The 19019-nt window shown below is 40.0% G+C and overlaps 1 protein-coding gene across 13 annotated transcripts in view; it reads left to right on the forward strand.

Annotated features, from left to right (window-relative positions):
* Window positions 1–19019, forward strand: part of mtss1 (MTSS I-BAR domain containing 1) — a 164603-nt gene that overhangs the window by 87823 nt on the left and 57761 nt on the right. Inside the window, exon 1 of one of the 13 annotated variants that reach the window (XM_062980041.1) lies at window positions 8924–9029. The exons of the other annotated variants lie outside the window; for them this stretch is intronic. The gene's annotated coding sequence lies outside the window, so the exon portion shown is untranslated. Of the gene's footprint in view, window positions 1–8923; window positions 9030–19019 lie in introns of those variants that run through there. 13 annotated transcript variants of the gene reach the window in all.

Raw genomic sequence — 19019 nt, forward strand, 5'->3', positions numbered from 1 at the left:
TGAATTCTGGAAAAACGATGGAAGTAGAATGCTTCGAGCTTTGGCACATGCTATCACATTTCAAAATTATTTGGGGAGTTTGTTTTTTGACTTTGAAACTTGGGTGGGAAATTGTCAATCATGAATATGATGCCCCACCTTCAGTCAAAAGTGGCCCAATCATAGCTCAATTATATTACTGAACATTCATTTCACACTCTTGTCTTATGTCATGATGATACAACTTAGAGGTTGATATTTCAGAAAACTGGGGTAAAGCTCTGCCAGAATGGTTTCTTCTGAATAGTTCATGCTAACGCTTATGACTAAGTTGATTTTATTTATTTGAAGCATTTTTGTCCCACTCTTTAATGGAAAAAAGATGCCAGATTGCTTACAAGCGTTAATGTCAAGATAGTTCATGCCCTCTGTCTTACAGTTAAATAGATTGGCCATACAAGGGGAAAAGAATGTGGTATGTCGATGTTGGGAATTAAATCAACCACCCATTCTTGCAGTAACCAATCCTGTTACACCTATCATGTCAGACTACACAGAGAAGCCATTGAAATCCGTAAGCATGTGGACAACTTCAACAGAAAGGAAGAAACCATAAAAATGAACCAAATCTGGCTACCAATATTACAAAACTCCAAAATCAAAACAGTAGATGGGAACCAACACTCTGAGGGCTTGACTGAACAAAGGATGCCCCCAGGCAAGAGACAAAAACCTTTCCAATGCTAATTAGGGTGATTAACTGAACCATTAATGCTGGCTTCCCAGTGACAAAGGACTCTTGCCATACCCTGGACTCTACACAGATATATATTCTTTCCTTTCCTTACTTAGTTTATCCATACCTCACAACCTCTGAGGATGCCTGCCATAGATGTGGGCGAAACGTCAGGAGAGAATACTTCTGGAACATGGCCACACAGCCCGAAAGACATACAACAACCCTCAATCCTGTTACAGTTACTTGGCATGGAAACTGTTATGTTGATGTGGAATGGATGCCTTTAGGGGACAATTGAGGGAGGAAGCAAAAAATGTCAGATGGTTTTGTCTCAGGCCTTGTCTACACTGCCATATAATCCAGGTTATCAAAGCGGATGATACACATTATCTGCTTTCAACTGGATTATATGAGTCTACATTGCCATATAATCCAGTTCAGAGCAGATAATCTGGATTTTATATGGCAGTGTGGAATGGGCCTCAAAAGCTCTTCTTCTTCCATCTGTCCCTCTATCCTTAAGCCTTCTGCCCAGTCTTACTCCAAAGCCATGAACCATTTTGCCTCCCAAAAGATATATTCCATTCCACGTAGAAAGAAAGAGGAAGGAAGGGATGGAAAAATGTGTCAACACTGTTAAGACAAACTGGTTTTATTTTTGCATACATACACTTTCATGAATATAAACCCCCTTTCCTGGATGCAGTACTGAGTGGTATAAAGGTCTCAGCCATAAAGCACATTTGTAGAGTTGGGGGAGTGGGATAGAATGTAATAGGATCCAGAAAGATGCAAATCATGAACCTTGCCTTCAATTTTCAGAGGACTTTGTAAGGCGATACAAGTCTTTCAGATCTTAACAGTGGTCAGTTAGCGCTGATGTGTGAAAGTAATACATCTGCATACCAAAAGTCAGTTTCCCAGGGTCCAAAATGCTTTCTGAGAAGATTTCTTTTGTTGTAGGCGCAATAGCTACGACTCTTGTATTCATTCCATGTAAGAAAATAATGCAGTTGGTGGGAAAAAAAGAGAACCACATTCCAGATGGATAGATTCAATCAAGGAAGCAGTATCTCTGGCTCTGAGCAGGGATGGTGATAAGAGGGTGACTTGGAGGTCTCTCATTCACAGAGTCACCATAAATCGAAATTGACTTGACAGCAGTTAATAACAAATTGGGTTTCACGGGCCCTTTGTTTCTGAAGTAACCTGTGTTTGCATTGTGACATGTAAGTTACGATCAGTTTATCAATATTCAGATTATTCCTATGGAGGAATAATACATAGACGTGAACTAAGAATTGATCCAGTATTGTTCAATCAGTATTGGTGATAATTTACAGTAGTCTTTTATGTCATGATGAATGGATGAATAATTTGAAGCTTTAAAAGAGCCTTTATTTGAAAAGGGTAAGAAGCATTTTCAAAACACCTGAAGGAGTGTTAATGTAGGTACATGAATCCATCATCAACTCCACTCCTGCCTTTTATTTTCTCAAAGGGCTAATGGAGAAATAATACAGATGTGTTGATACATACGGGATGGTTTTCGTTTTTTGCTGGATGGGCACATTCTCTCCAAGGTGGGAGATCATGATGTACCAGTAATTGCAGCTAAACGAACATGGCTGGTTGGTGCTCAGGCAGACTGAGCGTAATTTGTCACAGCTGTCGGAACGATCATGTCATCCTGGATGCCCTTCGGGAGGAGTCCTAGACTGGAAACCCTGTTAACACTTATTGAGATGGAATTGGGAAATAAGATGGAATATTTGCTGACCTCTGGATTTCTGTAAGAGCTTTTTTTCTTCCCTGTTCCCTTGTTCCTTTCCTTGCCCGTCCTGTCGGTATGAAGTGACAGCTGTTTTAATGAACTATAGTTGCATGTAGTTGAAGCTTGATAGGAAGAGATGGATGCATTTCTTAATTTTTGAAAAATTGTAATATGATGACTCTCAGCATACCCAATGTTTCGATTGATGGGTCAACACAGATCAAGAGACCAGCCAGTTAAGAGAGGTCCCCGTTTTACTGGTTGAACAATTAACTGTCTTAGTTTGTTTGTTGCTTAATATCAGAGGAGAGTGAATAGGAACTGATAATATTTTATCATTTAGATTTCCCCTGTTTTTTCTCTAGTTCAGGTCCCTGACAGAGAGGTCCTTGCACATTAATTTGTGAAGGATTGAATTGGATGTTGTGGATTGTATATCATGAGGTGTTTTTGACTTTAGGAGTTTGTTAGATTTATTCCTTGTGCTATACTCCCTAAAGGAAGACATAAGGTACCTTGGGATTGCTTGGAAGAGGTAGAGTGGGTCCAGCAGGAATGGCATCCTGGAAGTCTCCAAAAAGAGTTGCTACCTACTTGGACTGTAGCCCCAAAAGGCAGTAGTGGTGCCAACTTGGTCAGTGCAAAAAGGGAATCAGGCTCATTCAAGGAAAGAATGGGGCTAACTGTGGAGATGGCAATGCATCATCTGCTGTGTCAGACATAGTACACCTCTGAATACCAGTTGCTGAGGAAGTAATAATAATACAATAGTAATACTGATACAGTAGTCTCTCACTTATCCAAGACTTGCTTATCCAAGGTTCTGGATTATCCAAGGCGTTTTTGTAGTCAATGTTTTAATACATCATGATATTTTGGTGCTAAATTCGTAAATACAGTAATTACAACATAACATTACTGCGTATTGAACTACTTTTTCTGTCAAATTTGTTGTATAACATGATGTTTTGGTGCTTCATTTGTAAAATCATAACCTAATTTGATGTTTAATATGCTTTTCCTTAATCCCTCCATATTATCCAAGATATTTGCTTATCCAAGGTTCTTCCGGCCCATTTAGCTTGGATAAGTGACACTCTACTGTACTTTATTTCTAGGCCGCCCTCTCTCCCTGAAGGGACTTAGCGTGGTTTACAGACACAAAACAAAAAGGCAAACATTGAATACCTCAAATGAGTACAAACACATCAAAATAATACAAGATAATGCACAGTAACAACAATAAACTTACAACAAAAAATTAAGCATCAAGATGAAAACAATTAAAACAATTCAATAAGACATAGTAAACGAAAACATGAGTAAAACATTACAACATATACCCTAAAAGCAATTACATTTAAATGGCTTTAAAATGGGTAACATGCCTCTGTGTCTGTCTATATATGTTGTTTGTCTGTTGGCATTGAATGTTTGCCATATATGTGTTCATTGTAATCTGCCCTGAGTCCCCTTCGGGATGAGAAGGACGGAATATAAATACGGTAAATAAATAAATAAATAAATAAATAACACCAGCCATAAAATACAAGTGGGTTAGTCAGCGTTCCAATGAGTTAAAGTCCTAGTTCTTCCAGTAAGTGGAAAGATTATGTCTTGGTTGTGGGCTTCCTATTAAGGCAATTCCTTGGCCATTTCTAGGAACAGAATACTGGACCAGATTGGCCTTTGGTCTAATGCACCATGGATCTTCTTAGATTCTTTGTATCTACAGCTTCCATATGTCTTGTGTGATTATAATGACACTTTTAGACCACTGAGAGCCAGTTTCTTCCCATTTGGATGGTGTGGTTCATAGAAACAGTGGCTCCTTTCTCATTATGGACATTAACTGCTTCTACATTAACTGTGATGACTAAATCCTTTGGAATCCTAGATTTGTAATTCAGGAAAGGATATTCAGAATTCCCAGTTAGAGTTCTCATTCCTTTCTAAACTAGAAGTCCCAGTGTTCTGTGGGATGTTGCCATGACAGTTAAAGTGGAATCATAGCCCTATATTTGTACAGTGCGAAATGTTTCAGATTTTAGTATAGTTTGATTGCTTTTGAACTGTGCTGGTCATTTTTTCCACTGTATTTGTTTTAACAGTTGTATGTCACCTTGAACAAATCTGGGAGAAAGGATGGCTATAATATAATATAATATAATATAATATAATATAATATAATATAATATAATATAATATAATACAACACAATGCACTTACTTTGACTTAAAATCTCAGAATTCCATACAATGCTGTTATGTCAGTGGAATCATACCAATAACATTATTTAGGACCCCAAGTTTAAATGCAGATTTCATGGCTGCAAGGTATTTTCAATGTTAATTTTGATGCTGTTCTCTTCTAATTTTTTTATACTACCCAGCTTGATGGAAGGATCCCAAAGAACTTGACAGCTTGCACACTTTGTTGCATAAAATGCACTGATGTTGTAATATGTCTCCCTTTGCTTTTTTCTCTCTGCTGCGCTGCTTTAGATTCAGCGCACTTGTCCCAAGATGCCTTGGGTCTTAAAAGGGATTCAGTCTTGCCTGAGACGTGGGGAGAAATTTGTAATGGTAATGCACACAAAGGTTTGTTTTCACCAGCCCCATTTAGCTAAGAGGTCCATCCAAACGGAGCAGCCCCACAGTGCTATTATCCATTAGGCTTTGATGTGCGTTAGTCATGTCAGTGATACAAAGATGATTACAGATCAGGAGGCAATCTTATCTGCAAGAAGCCACTTTAAATTAGAAGCAACAGAAATCTGATTCTTGTCCGTACCAAAATGAATAGATGGAAGATAATGCTCTGGTCTTATCTGGTGCTGCCAAAAAAGGAGGCCAGAATGAAGGGAGGGTTTGCAAGGGAGGAGGGAAAGACCTTCCACTTAAATAGGACACCATCTGCTTAAAAAACACCTCCTGTTCAGTCCAATTATGCTAACGTTTTGGAGTATGTTTTATCTTTCACATTTGTTTTTCGCCCTGCAAAAGAGTGAAGGGTGCTATGCAGGGAACTGTTACATTTCATTCTTACAACTAGCTTTTCAAGAATGAATGAGCCCTGGAGCAAATCAAGGCTGAACGCTCACTACAAGTGAAAACGACTCAATGAAGACTGTCATATTTGGGACAGATCATATCATAGAATGTTAAGAGTTGGAAGAAACCACAAGGGCCATCCAGCCCAAACTCCTACCATGCAGGAACACACAATCAAAGCACTCCCAACAGATGGCCAGCCAGTTTTTATTTTAAAATCTCCAGAGAAGGAGAGTTCAGCACACCCAAGGCAACATATTCCACAGTTGAGGTGGAATCTTTTTTCCTGCTTTTTATATCAATAGCTTCATGAACTAATCTCTATAGCAGTGGTTCTCAGCCTATGGGTCCCCAGATATTTTGGCCTTCAACTTCCAGAAGTCTTAACAGCTGGTAAATTGACTGGGATTTCTGGGAGTTGTAGGCCAAAACACCTGGGGACCCACAGGTTGAGAACCACTGCTTTAAAGAGTGCCAAAAAAACTAGCTTGCCCCCTCCTGAATGTGATGTCCTTTCAGATATTTAATCATGGCTATCATGTCCCCTCTCAACCTTCTCTTCTGTTAAGTAAAACCTACTTTCCTCTCTGAGCTGTTCCTCACAGGGCTTGGCTTCCAGACCTTTGATCATTTTGGCTGCCTTTCTCTGGACACATTTCAGCTTCTCAATACCCTTCTTGAATTGTGGACACAGCATTCCAGATGAGGTCTGACTTTGTGGGACTCCTCGATCTAGACACTAAGCTTCTATTGATGCAACTAGAATCACATTTTTTTCATCTATCACATCACACTGTTGACACATGTTCAGCTTCTGGTCTATTGAGACTCCTAGATCTAGTATGACTCATTGGAAGAAAAACCAATAATGCTTGGTAAAAGTAGGGAAAGAGAAAGACTGTGCTAAAGGTGGATCAACTCAGCAGAAGAAGCCACAACCTGATTTTGCAAGAGCTCTTGTAGGTCTCTCATCCATAGGGTCCCTATAAGTCAAAGTTGACTTGATGGGAAGTTACAACATCGGAGTGTTGTCAAAGTGAAAAATGAACCAGGCTCCTGTACCTTCAGGAGATTTCAGCAGCTGTTGCTTGTGACTGGTTGCCTGATAGCAACACCTGCTGAAATTCCTTATTCTGCACAAGAGTCCTCTCTGGTTTTCATTCTGGCAACATTTCTTACAATGGCTTTGTCAAGCCCTCAAGCTGGGATGCCTTACTCAAGAGTTTTCAGTGGCAAGTGTGTCAGTTTTCAAAACATTGTGTCTGTGTGCATGAGAGAGAAATAGTATGCCAAACCTACAGTGTATTATGACCAATTTTAGTTAACCCGATGTCACTATTTTTGGCCGCTCTGGTTGTAAATGATACCCCACAAACGTTTTTTCTCACAGTTTGGGGGGCAAGTCAATTGCAGCGCTGCCTTGCAATTAAGTCATATGAAAATACACACTCCTACTTATTTCTTTATTTACATTTACCACTCTGCCCATGTGCATATATACGACATACTTATCTGTTAGTAATTTGTGGCCTGTAAGGGAACTGACAATGTTTCTATACCTAGTTGCTTGGAGACAGTGATTCACAATGACATAGGACTGCTCTAATGACTATTTACAAGACTGTGCAAAAAGGGAACACAAAAGACAGAATTACATCAATTGCTTAAATATTTGAGTTCCATATGGCACCAATATGTGCAGCCCAAGTTCTCCACCACCAGAGCCCAAGGTTTTCCTCTATCCATCCACCAAGGAAATGTGATACCGTGCTAGCCTGCTCCGCAGGACCATCTGGATAATAGCTGTGTTGTGAAAAGGAGCATCTCCGCTAAACCCAGTTAGAACATGTCTTATGGGAAATCCACAAAGGTTGAACTAGTATATTTTACTGCGTGAGCAGAAGACAGTTTGGCCACTCCTTTCACGCCATTTTGATAGGAGGCTGTGTGGTCAAATAAGTGTATTAAATTAAATTTATTTATGTACATATTATACCTTTCTCCTGCCACGGCTTAAAGGTTCAGATGTAATAGCTGCAAAGCAGTTGCCCCACTGCAAGTTGCATACTGCATTAATTATAGCTGTATTCTCAATTTGCTTCTGACACGATAAATAAATGCATAGTTGCCTCACTTTGCTTTATGATAGCTGGCCTTTGATAACTTTTCAGCACAGCTTCCCATTCTGAGTTAACATGTCAGACTGTACTGCTCCATGGATTGCTCAGCACACACTTTGGTGGAAATAATACCTTTGGAATAATTATTGTACTCCTTGCTTCTGGCCCCTTGAACTAACCACCAGACCCCAATGCATGCATCCTAAATGCCCAGCGCATGTCTTCTGCCAATTCATTAGTTAATTTTTGAGACTCTTGATGTTTTGGCTCACATCTCCCACAGTCTTTTACTGTATGAGCAGACGTTTCTGGAAGTCAAAGTGTAAAACACCGGAATGATCAGTTTCTCCTGTTCTCAGTCTAGAACTGGCTTCATCAAAATACAGAAGAGCACAGGGCAGGAAGAAAACAAATTCTCCCACTCTCCCAAAAATTAAACTTCCCTCCAAAAAAAACCCCTTTATTGGTTCATTACTTATAAAATCTGCAAAGCAACTGGAGAAGGAAATTAAGCCCAAGGAAGAAGAGCAGTAAATGCAACACTTCACTCCCTCATTGCTTTCGCAGGCAGATACAACCAGGAGCAATGAGGCTTTACTGAATGTTTATTAATAAAATGACTGTGGGGACTCCTGCATATTGGCTCTCTGCTTGGTTTCCTCCACCCATGCTTCTTGTTCCTTTTCCCCTCATCTTTGCAAATGTGTATATTTGCATATGTACAATTACTGATGTTTCGAAGAAATCGGATGGGGTATAATCAGGTTTGCTAAAGCTCAACTGTGTAGTAACATAAAGGTGATGGTATTGTGTGTTCAGAGATTCTTATGAGGGTCCCTGGGGTTGGAACTGCTGTAGTTATTTATATTGATTGACTAGGTTGAACCAAGTCATGTTGCTGCTCGAGAGTGAAAGGCAAGATGTTTTCCTTCCATTGATTCTGAGTACAGAAGCCAACTGGATTGACTGGTTTAGAGAATCAAGAATAGCTCAAGTGGTCTGATCTTGGAAGCTGAGGAAGTTAGTCCTTGGATCACCAATGACTGTAGGGCGTATTTCAGAAGAAAACAAAACCACCTCTTGAGTATTCCTTGCCTCAGAAAATCCTATGAAGTCTATAAGCATGGGCTCTTATTGCAGTGTGTGGATATGGAAATACCTGGAGTAGCTCAGAAGGAACAGCTGTCCAGAAGCTCTTCCTTGCAGCCCCTTCAGCAATTGCTGCCTGAGGCAATTGTTTCCCATTGTTCAATAAAGTGGCTAGGTGAAACTATAAAGCTTCCTTCTCCTGACTCAAAAATCCCTCTTCCCTGTTATTCTGTATGTTTTCTGCCATGAACTGGTAGCAGCGTTCTGGGTCTCAGGTAAAGAAATCCTCCTGCATGCTAATTTCCTCCTTCATGGGAAAAAAAGCAAGAGGTTTAAATGTTCACCTTCTGTATGCAAAGTATATCTAAGGACCCTCTTGGTTCCTTAGTGATGTGTTTTTGAGAAAACAGCTAGCTTGCCTTGAGAACTAAAAGAGTTTCAGAGTTCAGCGTGACCAAAGGAGGCTGCTCTGTTGTGTCTGTGCATTAGTCACTGCCTTGCCCTTATCTCTTGGTGGTCTGATTCTGATTCTGCCGTCTTGTTGTGCAATGTGGGGTTTAGATAATACGGTTACCAGCAGCAGCCCCCCGGGGAAGATGCCTGTTATGTCTCCTTGCCTTGGCTCTTCCAATCGTGGAGCATGGCCAGAACTCACGCAGAAGCACAGCAGTTGGACTACGCTGAAAACAGGCAGGTTTTATATCTCTTGGAGGGTCATTATGAGTTTGGTATTTGCAGAGTTTATTATTTGCAAGGTTTTTTTAAAAAAAATGTGCTCTCTAGAAATCTCTCAAGTCATCTAGTGCAATTCTGTGGCCAACTTCCTACAACATAGAGATCTTTGTAAGAAGTTGACCTTAAAGTCATGCTGGAGAACCTAGATATTCCTAGAGAGATGTTGTCAAGGGTATAGAAAGCAGTCATTTTTAAAAATCACTTTAAATGTGGATGGCTGACTTTAGTGGCGGTGATTCATTCTGTGACAGCAGGGATTCCCTAAAGGTCACAAAAATAGTGTAGAGACCTCATGTTTATGCAGTTTTAACTTTAGGTGGATATGTACTATTCCATAATGAGAAATTGTCTACGTAGCAATTGTCTTGGTTTTTAAATTTCATCATGTTGTGTTGTTTTATAATGATGATGTTATATTACGTTTTAAATTGTATGTTAATTTTTGTTGTGGCATGTTGTTTTCTCATGTAAGCCGCCCCTTTGGGGAGATGGAGGTGGGGTATAAGAATAAAGTTGTTGTTATATTATTATCATTCAGGGCTATTAAACAGTCACAGCATGCGGTCATGAAAATGTTTATGGTTGGGAATCTCCTAGGTTTAGCTATGATCTACTCAGCCAAGAGCCTTTGCTATGTTTGTGATGCCAACTAGCAAGTTTAGAAGATAATATCTAAAGATGTTTTGAAGTTGTTGTTGCCATCAAATCAGTGTTGGCTTATATAGCTGCACAAATGACAGACCTCCAGAACTCTGGTTATCCATTGCATTGTTCCATGTCTTGCAAATTCAGGGCAGTGGGTTCCATTATTGAACCAATCCAGCTCTAATATGGTCTTCGTCTTTTCCTACTGCCTTCAACTCTCTTGAGCATCAGCAACTTTTTCAGTGAGTCATTTTGTTGCATGATATGCCCAAAGAATCATAGCCTCTGTTTAGCCATTTTTGCTGCTAGTGAGAGGTTAAGATTGACTTGCTCCTAAGTCCCATTTATTCACATTTTTTGGCCATATGCAGTAACCGTAGCATTTCTCCTCCAACGTCACATTTCAAACCAGTTGATTTTTACTTCAAAAATGATAGTGACTTTGGAAGGAAGATTCCCTTTAACAGCATATTGTTGGATTTGTTGAGAAATAGGAGCTGGCATAATTGTAAGTTTTGAATAAAGGAGGTCCTTTTATTCAACTCCCTGATTAATCGGGAATCCATTTTAATCTTTGATTACAGATTTGGTTGAACCATTTCATCACTTAGTCGATTTATAGCTCACCAAAAAAACCCATACTTTCAAAATAAATGCCTGTAGTTTTAATTTTCCCATCTAGCCTACTCTGAAGCTTAATTTCCCTGGAGAACTTGTGCATTGCTCCTGTTTAAAACTATGTGTGTAAACCCATCAGTACCAGGGCAGCCGTAATAGACCCACAGGGACCTTTTTTCTGCTATTATTTATTACTTAGTTTTCCCACCAGTGGATTCTAATAGGTTGTCAAAGAGGCTTCTCAGCTTACACAACAATGTAATTTTTCTTAATGGGGAAGCTAGGCTGATGGAGGTGAAAATGCTTATATCCTTTCCAATATCAGCTCTGTTTTCCAAACAGATAAACGAGGAAATCATTTGAGGTTTTTTGGGTGTCCTTAAATGCCTCCTTTTACCTGTTGCTTATGCAGGGCATATGAGAGACAAAACTTTCAGAACCTGCGGAGGTGTGAATGAGTCATAAAGGGGAATTGGAAGTTTTAAAGAAGTTTTAGCACGTAGAGGAAGAACATTGAACAAAGTCTCTGAAAATGGAAGCTAGAATGCAATTGCATTTTGTTGGCACTCACAGCTGCGTGGAAGTAAAATACATGGATAAAATACAAAGGCTTTCATGGCCGGAATCACTGAGTTGCTGTGAGTTTTCCGGGCTGTATGGCCATGTTCCAGAGGCATTCTCTCCGGACGTTTCGCCCACATCTATGGCAGGCATCTTCAGAGGTTGTGAGGTCTGTTGGAAACTAGGCAAGTGAGTTTTATATATCTGTGGAAGATACAGGGTGAGAGAAGGAACTCTTTTCTGGAGGAAAGTGTGAATTTTGCATTTAATCACCTTTATTAGCATTTAAAAGCCTTGCATCTTCAAGGCCTGGCTGCTTCCTGCCTGGAGGAATTCTTTGTTAGGAGGTGTTAGCTGCCCTGACTGTTTCATGTCTGAAAATCCCCTGTTTTTCCTAGTGTTGTTCTTTATTAACTGTCCTGATTTTAGAGTTTTTTCTAATACTGGTAAACAGATTTTGTTCATTGTCTTGGTTTCCTCCTTTCTGTTGAAATTATTAACATGTTTGTGGATTTCAATGGCTTCTCTGTGTAGACTGTGTAGTCTGACATGATAGTTGTTAGAATGGTCCAGCATTTCTGTGTTCTCAAATAATATGCTCGTCCAGGTTGGTTTATCAAGTGCTCTTCTATGGCTGACTTCTCTGGTTGAGTTATTCTGCAGTGCCTTTCATGTTCCTTGATTCGTGTTTTGGCAATGCTGCCTTTGGTGGTCCCTATGTAGACTTGTTTGTAACTTGGGGACTGCCTGTACAAGTGGTTGCCTACTAGGTGAAAGACAACAGGGTGAAGATCTCTTTAGGTTTCCTTGGTAGGGAGTTCCGTTCGCAGTCCTGGGACTGAAAACTAGCCACATCTTACAGTTATAACAGTTTAATATCACTTTACTACGGTGTTTCCGACCTGCAGAATCCTAGTATTTGTAATTTGGTGTAGTACTTGGAATTCTATAATGTGTTCCCATCTTTGGTGGAGAATTCTCTCGGAAACGGTGAATCCTAGAGTTCAGTAAGTTTGAGCCATGGCAATCTGCACTGCAGAATGAATGCAGTTTGAGACCACTTTAACTGCCATGTGCTACTGCTATGGAATCCTGGGATTTATCGTTTGGGGAGGCACCAGCACTGATTGGCAGAGAGGGATACAACTCCCGTGATTCCATAGCATTGAGTCATGTCAGTTAAGTTGGCATTAAACTGCATGAACTCTACAGTATAGATCAGTGGTTCTCAACCTTCTTAATACCGTGACCCCATAATACAGTTCCTTATGTTGTGGTGACCGCCAACCATAAATTTTTTTTTTGTTACTACTTCATAACTATCATTTTGTTGTTATGAATCGTAATGTAAATATCTGATATGCAGAATGTATTTTCATTCACTAGACCAAATTTGGCAGAAATACTCGATACGCGCAAATTTGAATACTGGTGGGGTTGGGGTGGGTGGGTTAAATGATTTTGTCATTTGGAAGTTGTAGTTCCTGGGATTATAGTTTGCCTACAATCAAAGAGCATTCTGAACTCCACCAATGATGAAATTGAACCAAAATTGGCATACAAAACGCCCATGACCAACAGAAAATACTGGAAGAGTTTGGTGGGTATTGACCTTGAGTTTTGGAGTTGTAGTTCACCTACATCCAGAGAGGACTGTGGACTCAAACAATGATGGCTCTGGACCAAACTTATTTATTTATTTATTTATTTATTTACAGTATTTATATTCCGCCCTTCTCACCCCGAAGGGGACTCAGGGCGGATCACATTATGTACATATAGGGCAAACATTCAATGCCCATAAACACATTGAACCGAGACAGAGACAGACAGACAGACGCAGAGGCAATTTAACCTTCTCCTGAGGGGATGTTCGATTCTAGCCACAGGGGGAGCAGCAGCTTCATCATCCACTCTGATGGCACTTCCTCATTCCAACGTTGTAAATTAGTTAAACTTGCCTCCCCACTTTTATAAGTGGTACCTTATTTCCTACTTGATAGATGCAACTATCTTTCGGGTTGCTAGGTCAGCAACGGGCAGGGGCTATATATATATTTTTTTAATTGACGGGTGCTCACCCCGCCACGGGCTGGCCTCGAACTCATGACCTCATGGTCAGAGTGATTTATTGCAGCAGCTGTTTACCAGCCTGCGCCACAGCCCGGCCCAGCCACAGCCCGGCTCCCTTGGCACAAATACTCAATATGCCCAAAGATGAATGTATTTTCTGATGGTCTTTGATGACCCATCTGACACCCCTTCATGACCCCCCTCCCAGGGGTCCCGACAATCAGGTTGAGAAAAGCTGGTTTAGATGCACCCAAGGTGGTATCAAAAGTGCAATAATTCTAGAATGCATCCTTGTCAAAGGTAGCGTGATTTTTTTTAAAAAAAGTCCTTATCCAAATATCTCAAAATCTAGGCAGACCCATATAGGAGAATATATCCTCTGAGTTGCATTATGTGTTATGGGGAGATGTGGTCTAGCTAGCTATAGGACCGCCACTCTCTTATAATGTCTGTTTCTTCCTGGGGTGGTCTGATATTATATGCAGTAGCTTTCCCCACCATTCTTCTTTTGGCTTTTATATAAGGCAGAGTTGCATGGAAGGTAAACACTGTACTTAGGTAATGGATGTCCCCACTGTGAGCGTATCTTTTTCACTCTCCAGGAGGCAGGAAGAAAAGAGATCCTATGCTGAAAACATTCCCTGCCTTATTGTCTGTCTGAGAGCCGGCTTCGAAAGTGTTGCTATGGTTTCTCTCTCATGGTCTTGTATAGCCTTTCTGCCTCCCTGTCATCCCAGGCTCTGCGAATGCATAAGACGAGAATGAAATAGGTCTTGTCAAGTCCCAAGTGGCTGGCTATAATAGTCCATGTAACTTTGTGATGGTAGGGGGGAAATGATATTGTGAGATATTCTCATTGCAAACAAACAACAACAACCTGGCTGCTTAATATCTCTGTAATCTATTTTTATATTTTTTTTTCAAGTCACCAGCTATACTACCTATGAGAATAATAAGCAATGTAGTGTTGTGTTACGAGCATTGGATTACGACTCTGGAGATCAAGAGTGTTGTCTACACTGTAGAATTAATGCGGTTTGAAACAAGTTTAATTTGCATGGCTCAGTGGTGACTTGAAGCTAACTGTCCCAAGTCCCAATCCTGCTCTCAAGCCACTATCCATAACATCACACACTTCATTTCATCTTGTTTTCTTATGTAAAACAGGCTTGGGCTTTTTGGTAAGCTTAGCAAATTAAGTGTGGCTAAATTTAAAATGACCCAGTGGAATTTGGGGTCAGCTTAAGTGGATAAAAACGTCGAATGTGGATGCTCCATATGCTTCCTGTCTCTGTCAGAAACTAATGATATGACTTTGGCCAAGTCATTCTTTTGCCTTCGTTTTCATATCCCCTCTTTTATAAACACTGGCATATCTCAAAAAAAGCTGATCCAGTAAACACGAGGGAAAAATTGCTAAACATAATGCAAGTGTACGAATTAGTGGTATGAATTAATAATGACTGTAATAACAACCTTTTAAAAATTGCCTTCCGCAGCAGAAAACATTACTTACTACTTTTAGCCAGTTGAGATGGTCAGCAGGAAGGCTTTTTCTCCTTTAGGATCTATGCTAGATGGTTACATATGGACAGATTATTGCTTTGTGTAAGAGTATCAATATAAAAGAGTGCAAAAGAGAATCCTGTAGCTTCAGTTTCACCAGATAGGCTAGGAAATATCCTTTGGGGCACCTTAAACTGTTGGAAATAGCAACCTCCCAAGTCTTTCACTATTTATTTGTTAATGTATGTATTTGCTAACCTGTATTCTATGTGTATGTTGATTTGCCAGTTTGACTGACCTTTTTGGTGTGTGAGGGGTTATAGACATGTGATTGTACTGAGCATGTTCAGACTCAGGGATTCCATTTTGTATTCAGCTTTTGCATCAGACCTCAGTGGAGGTGGATGCATGTTTGGACTTCAATATAGAAGTATATTTATGGACATCAGTGAGTACAAGTATATTTACAAGACTATGGAATATTGATTAAGAGAGATATCCTGTGCTACATCCTATCTGTAACTGAACTTTAATAAGAAATGTGCCTGTATGGTGAATTAATACAAGATGTTTATGAGTAAACAAGATAGGTTATTTTTCAAAGAAGACTTTGTTTTTTTCAATCTCTGAGTTCATATTTTAAATGAAAAGGTTTTTAAAGGGTATGTATGTTTTGGGCAATTACAATTTCAACTTCAAAGAAACAACCATTCACTACTAACCAAATATATTTTTGTAGTCGCATGTCTTTGTCCTTGGCAGTTCAAATACATGGTTCTTCAGTTTTACAGCTGAGTTACCTGTGTGCTGTTAGTTACATGAATGCTTATGAATATCATTTCTTCAAAGGGTTGACTTCTAACAAGGTCATGCCTTTTCTTGACTGGTGGTTTTCAAAAGGTGGACTCCACATATTCATGGAGATTCACATTTGCCGAAGGGATATGTGCCCAGAGACTGGGTGCAGTTATTTTCCAATAGGTTATGTCCAATATAAAGCTCATTGATATGTAAGAAAATGACCCAGTCTGGATAGAAAAACCATACGAGTATCTCTTCAACAGAAAGTTCGATACCAAAAACAAGCAGAACATGGGAAGAAAAGGGATACGTTCCTACAGTGCAGAAAAGAAAAGCAGATCACTACATTTCAGCTAACATCTTATTCAAAACTAACAATATGCACTTGTTAAATGAGTCATTGGGCTCAGGAAAACCTTGCAGAAGTAATGAAAAACAATTGAACCCCCTAGAGACTTGAAAGCTTCTTCCAAGATTATTTCCCCCTTTCATCATTACCAACCTGTGATTGTAATTTTCAGTTTGGTGGCCAAACTTGTAGATCTATGTTTTTTTTTTAAAAGCATGGGGTTGTCTGGTGAATCAGACTGTTCTCAAAGTAAAACACGGAGTTTCTGACTTGAATTAGCTTCTACAACGTGTTATACAGGTTTGAGGTTAAAACTACCATTATTTGGGTGTGGAAAAGACATAAATGGCTGAATCCACTATTTTTTTTAAAAAAACAATGGTAAATAGAAAAAGTAGAAAGAAGCATAGCATGCTTGTGTGTGTATATTTGTACACATATAGGCAATGTTAGATGTATTCAGTTGAAGAAAGTAGTAGCTGAATTGGCAGCTCTCTAGTTGTTTGCAGGAAGGAAACCCTCAGATTAAAGCCTCATTTTAAGATAATAGACAATCTCACCTGTTAATTAAAAAGGTACTGTATAGGGAAACTAGTAGCTTTCCAGTTTCTGAATCTGTGGTTCAGGATCTTCTCCGTGACACAGGATAATACATTTGAACACACAGAACTTCTACATCCTTTTGAGGTGGGAATGTTGGATGCATCTCAAGTTGCTTCCTGGTGACTTTTGGGCTGCCTGGGGAAATGATCTAGAAGAGGAAGTGACCAGGGGTGTGTGTCTTTCTTTCCTGCTTTGAATTGTTATTACATACTTTCTTTTTTGGTTGGGAAGCAGCTGTTTGACAAGGAGGTCTTGCAGCAGTCCCAGGACAGGAAATGAATCGCACTCCTGATTGGAAACTGCTGGGTGAACATATGGCAATAGTCAAGCTCTCCTGTCCATTTGGACATGGACAAAAGATTTTACAGTTCATGTTCTGCCTTTGTATAGATTCTAGGGGATTGCTAAACCCAAGGATGGGAAACATGTGATCCTCCAGATGTTGTTAGACTAGTTCTCGGAGTCCGTCAATATTGGGAAGTCTGGCTAGTGTTGCTGAGATTTGCCATTCAATCACATTTGAAGGGCTTCAGGATTCCCAGCTTTGGTTACAGAGAAAGCTTGGAGTGTGATTGGCAGGTATCAGATTGTATTGCCTTGCACCTGAAGGCCCACGTTGTGATGGAGGTAATCCCTTTTCAGACATTAGGATGGTGCTGAGCACAGTTGGACAGTTTATCACTTTTGGAACACCCTGCTATCTCCCGGTTCTTCCTCAGATGAAAGTCTCCCATTCCAGTCCGACCCGGTCTGACCTTGCTAAGCTTCAGGAGGCCAACCAAGACCACAGCCAGCAGGAGGGTGGTTGCAGCAAACAAAATGGGAAGATGTTAAAAGCATCTAATTGAATTATTGCACTGGGAGACCGTGGTGACTCAGAGTGTGGCTAATCACCTGCTGCTCGGTCTTCTGCCACAAATAATAGGCCGGGAGTTAAAACATTTCAAAGGTCATCGTTATGAAAATTGCTGGGGCTTCGTTGTTTTCCCTCACTTGTTTCATCTCTAAAAAGGCATCCAATGGAACAGGAAAATTCAAAGTTGGAGGAATGACACTTGTGGAAGGTTCAAGCTGAACCGTCGCACTACCTTCTACAGTATCCTACGACCTCCATAACCGTGGGGGATATTCCCAGATTTTGAGTGGATACACAAAACCACACAATAGCAAATCCTATTGAAATGAAGGACTTCCAGCCCAAGAATATCAGAGTCGCACTGGAGAATGCCCAGAGGGGAGGTATTTTGGGGGACATGGAAAAATGAAACCCTTGTTACCGGTCCTGTAGAAATGGGAGTCATACTGTATGAGTGGCAGCATATCTTTGTTGTGGATACAATACAAATTCAGTTCTTATGAGAAATGCATGTTTATCAATGGTAGTTTCCATCCTACACTTCTTTTGGCGAGCTCAAGGTAGTGCACAAGGCTCTTCTGCCCATGTTGTTCTCAGAAGAACCTAAGAGGACAGTGAGATTGAGAAACTCTTTACCTAGTAGTTATCTAGTGAGGTTCATGATTATGTACTGAGAGGAACTTGGATCTCCTGACCTTGATCTGTTATCCCAGCCACTATTCCATACTCTTGACATTAGAACCTCAGTGAGATTATCCTCAGTAGTGTTTTCCTCAATTCAAATCCTACATCAGGCATACGAGTGGAGTAGTAGAGGACTATAAGGGTCGCTTCCAATGATGCTTTTATGAAATGGCCTTCTCTGTTGGCTTCCCAGTTGAAAACACTCAATCAGCCATTATCAAGAAAGTTGTCTTCTGATAGCACAAAAATATTTAACCAGCCATAACATATAACAGTGATCCAGCTTAACATTTATACTGTTGTATGTTTAATTCTTCGTGTGAGTGCCAATAACCTTTGAGGATTTGCTTGGGTAGCAGTTTCAAAATATCAAGATTTTTGATTTATGGTTTGTAGTGTCAACTTTTCAAGGCTGTGCCTGTGTTGGAAAAGGGATTCTGAGAGTTGTCATCCAGAAATATCATTTTCCAATCTCTGAGTGAGAACATCCAAGGAAAAGGAGTGCTTTCCTTTGATTGTGGAAACATAACACTGCACATTTGTTGGGCTGACTGTGAGGTTAGCTCATTCTTTTCTGTCTCTGTTTAGTAGGAAATCTGTAGACGTATAAGGTGTTGCAAGAAAATTATGTAGCCCCTCCTAGTACTTGGAACTGTTGCCAAAGGAAATACTTCCTTTTGTAAATAATGATGCTTTTTTTAAAAAAGTGAATCGGTAAATGGGCAAGTCTGGCGGTTTCCTTTTGATGTAACTTTGCTTTCATTTGAGTGGGTTTGAAACTAGCCATCTTAAAACATTACAAGTCTGGCTGTTCCTTTTAATAACTTGCCATTG

This window comes from Anolis carolinensis, chromosome 4 (genome assembly GCF_035594765.1).
Source record: "Anolis carolinensis isolate JA03-04 chromosome 4, rAnoCar3.1.pri, whole genome shotgun sequence".
Lineage (NCBI taxonomy): Eukaryota > Metazoa > Chordata > Lepidosauria > Squamata > Dactyloidae > Anolis > Anolis carolinensis.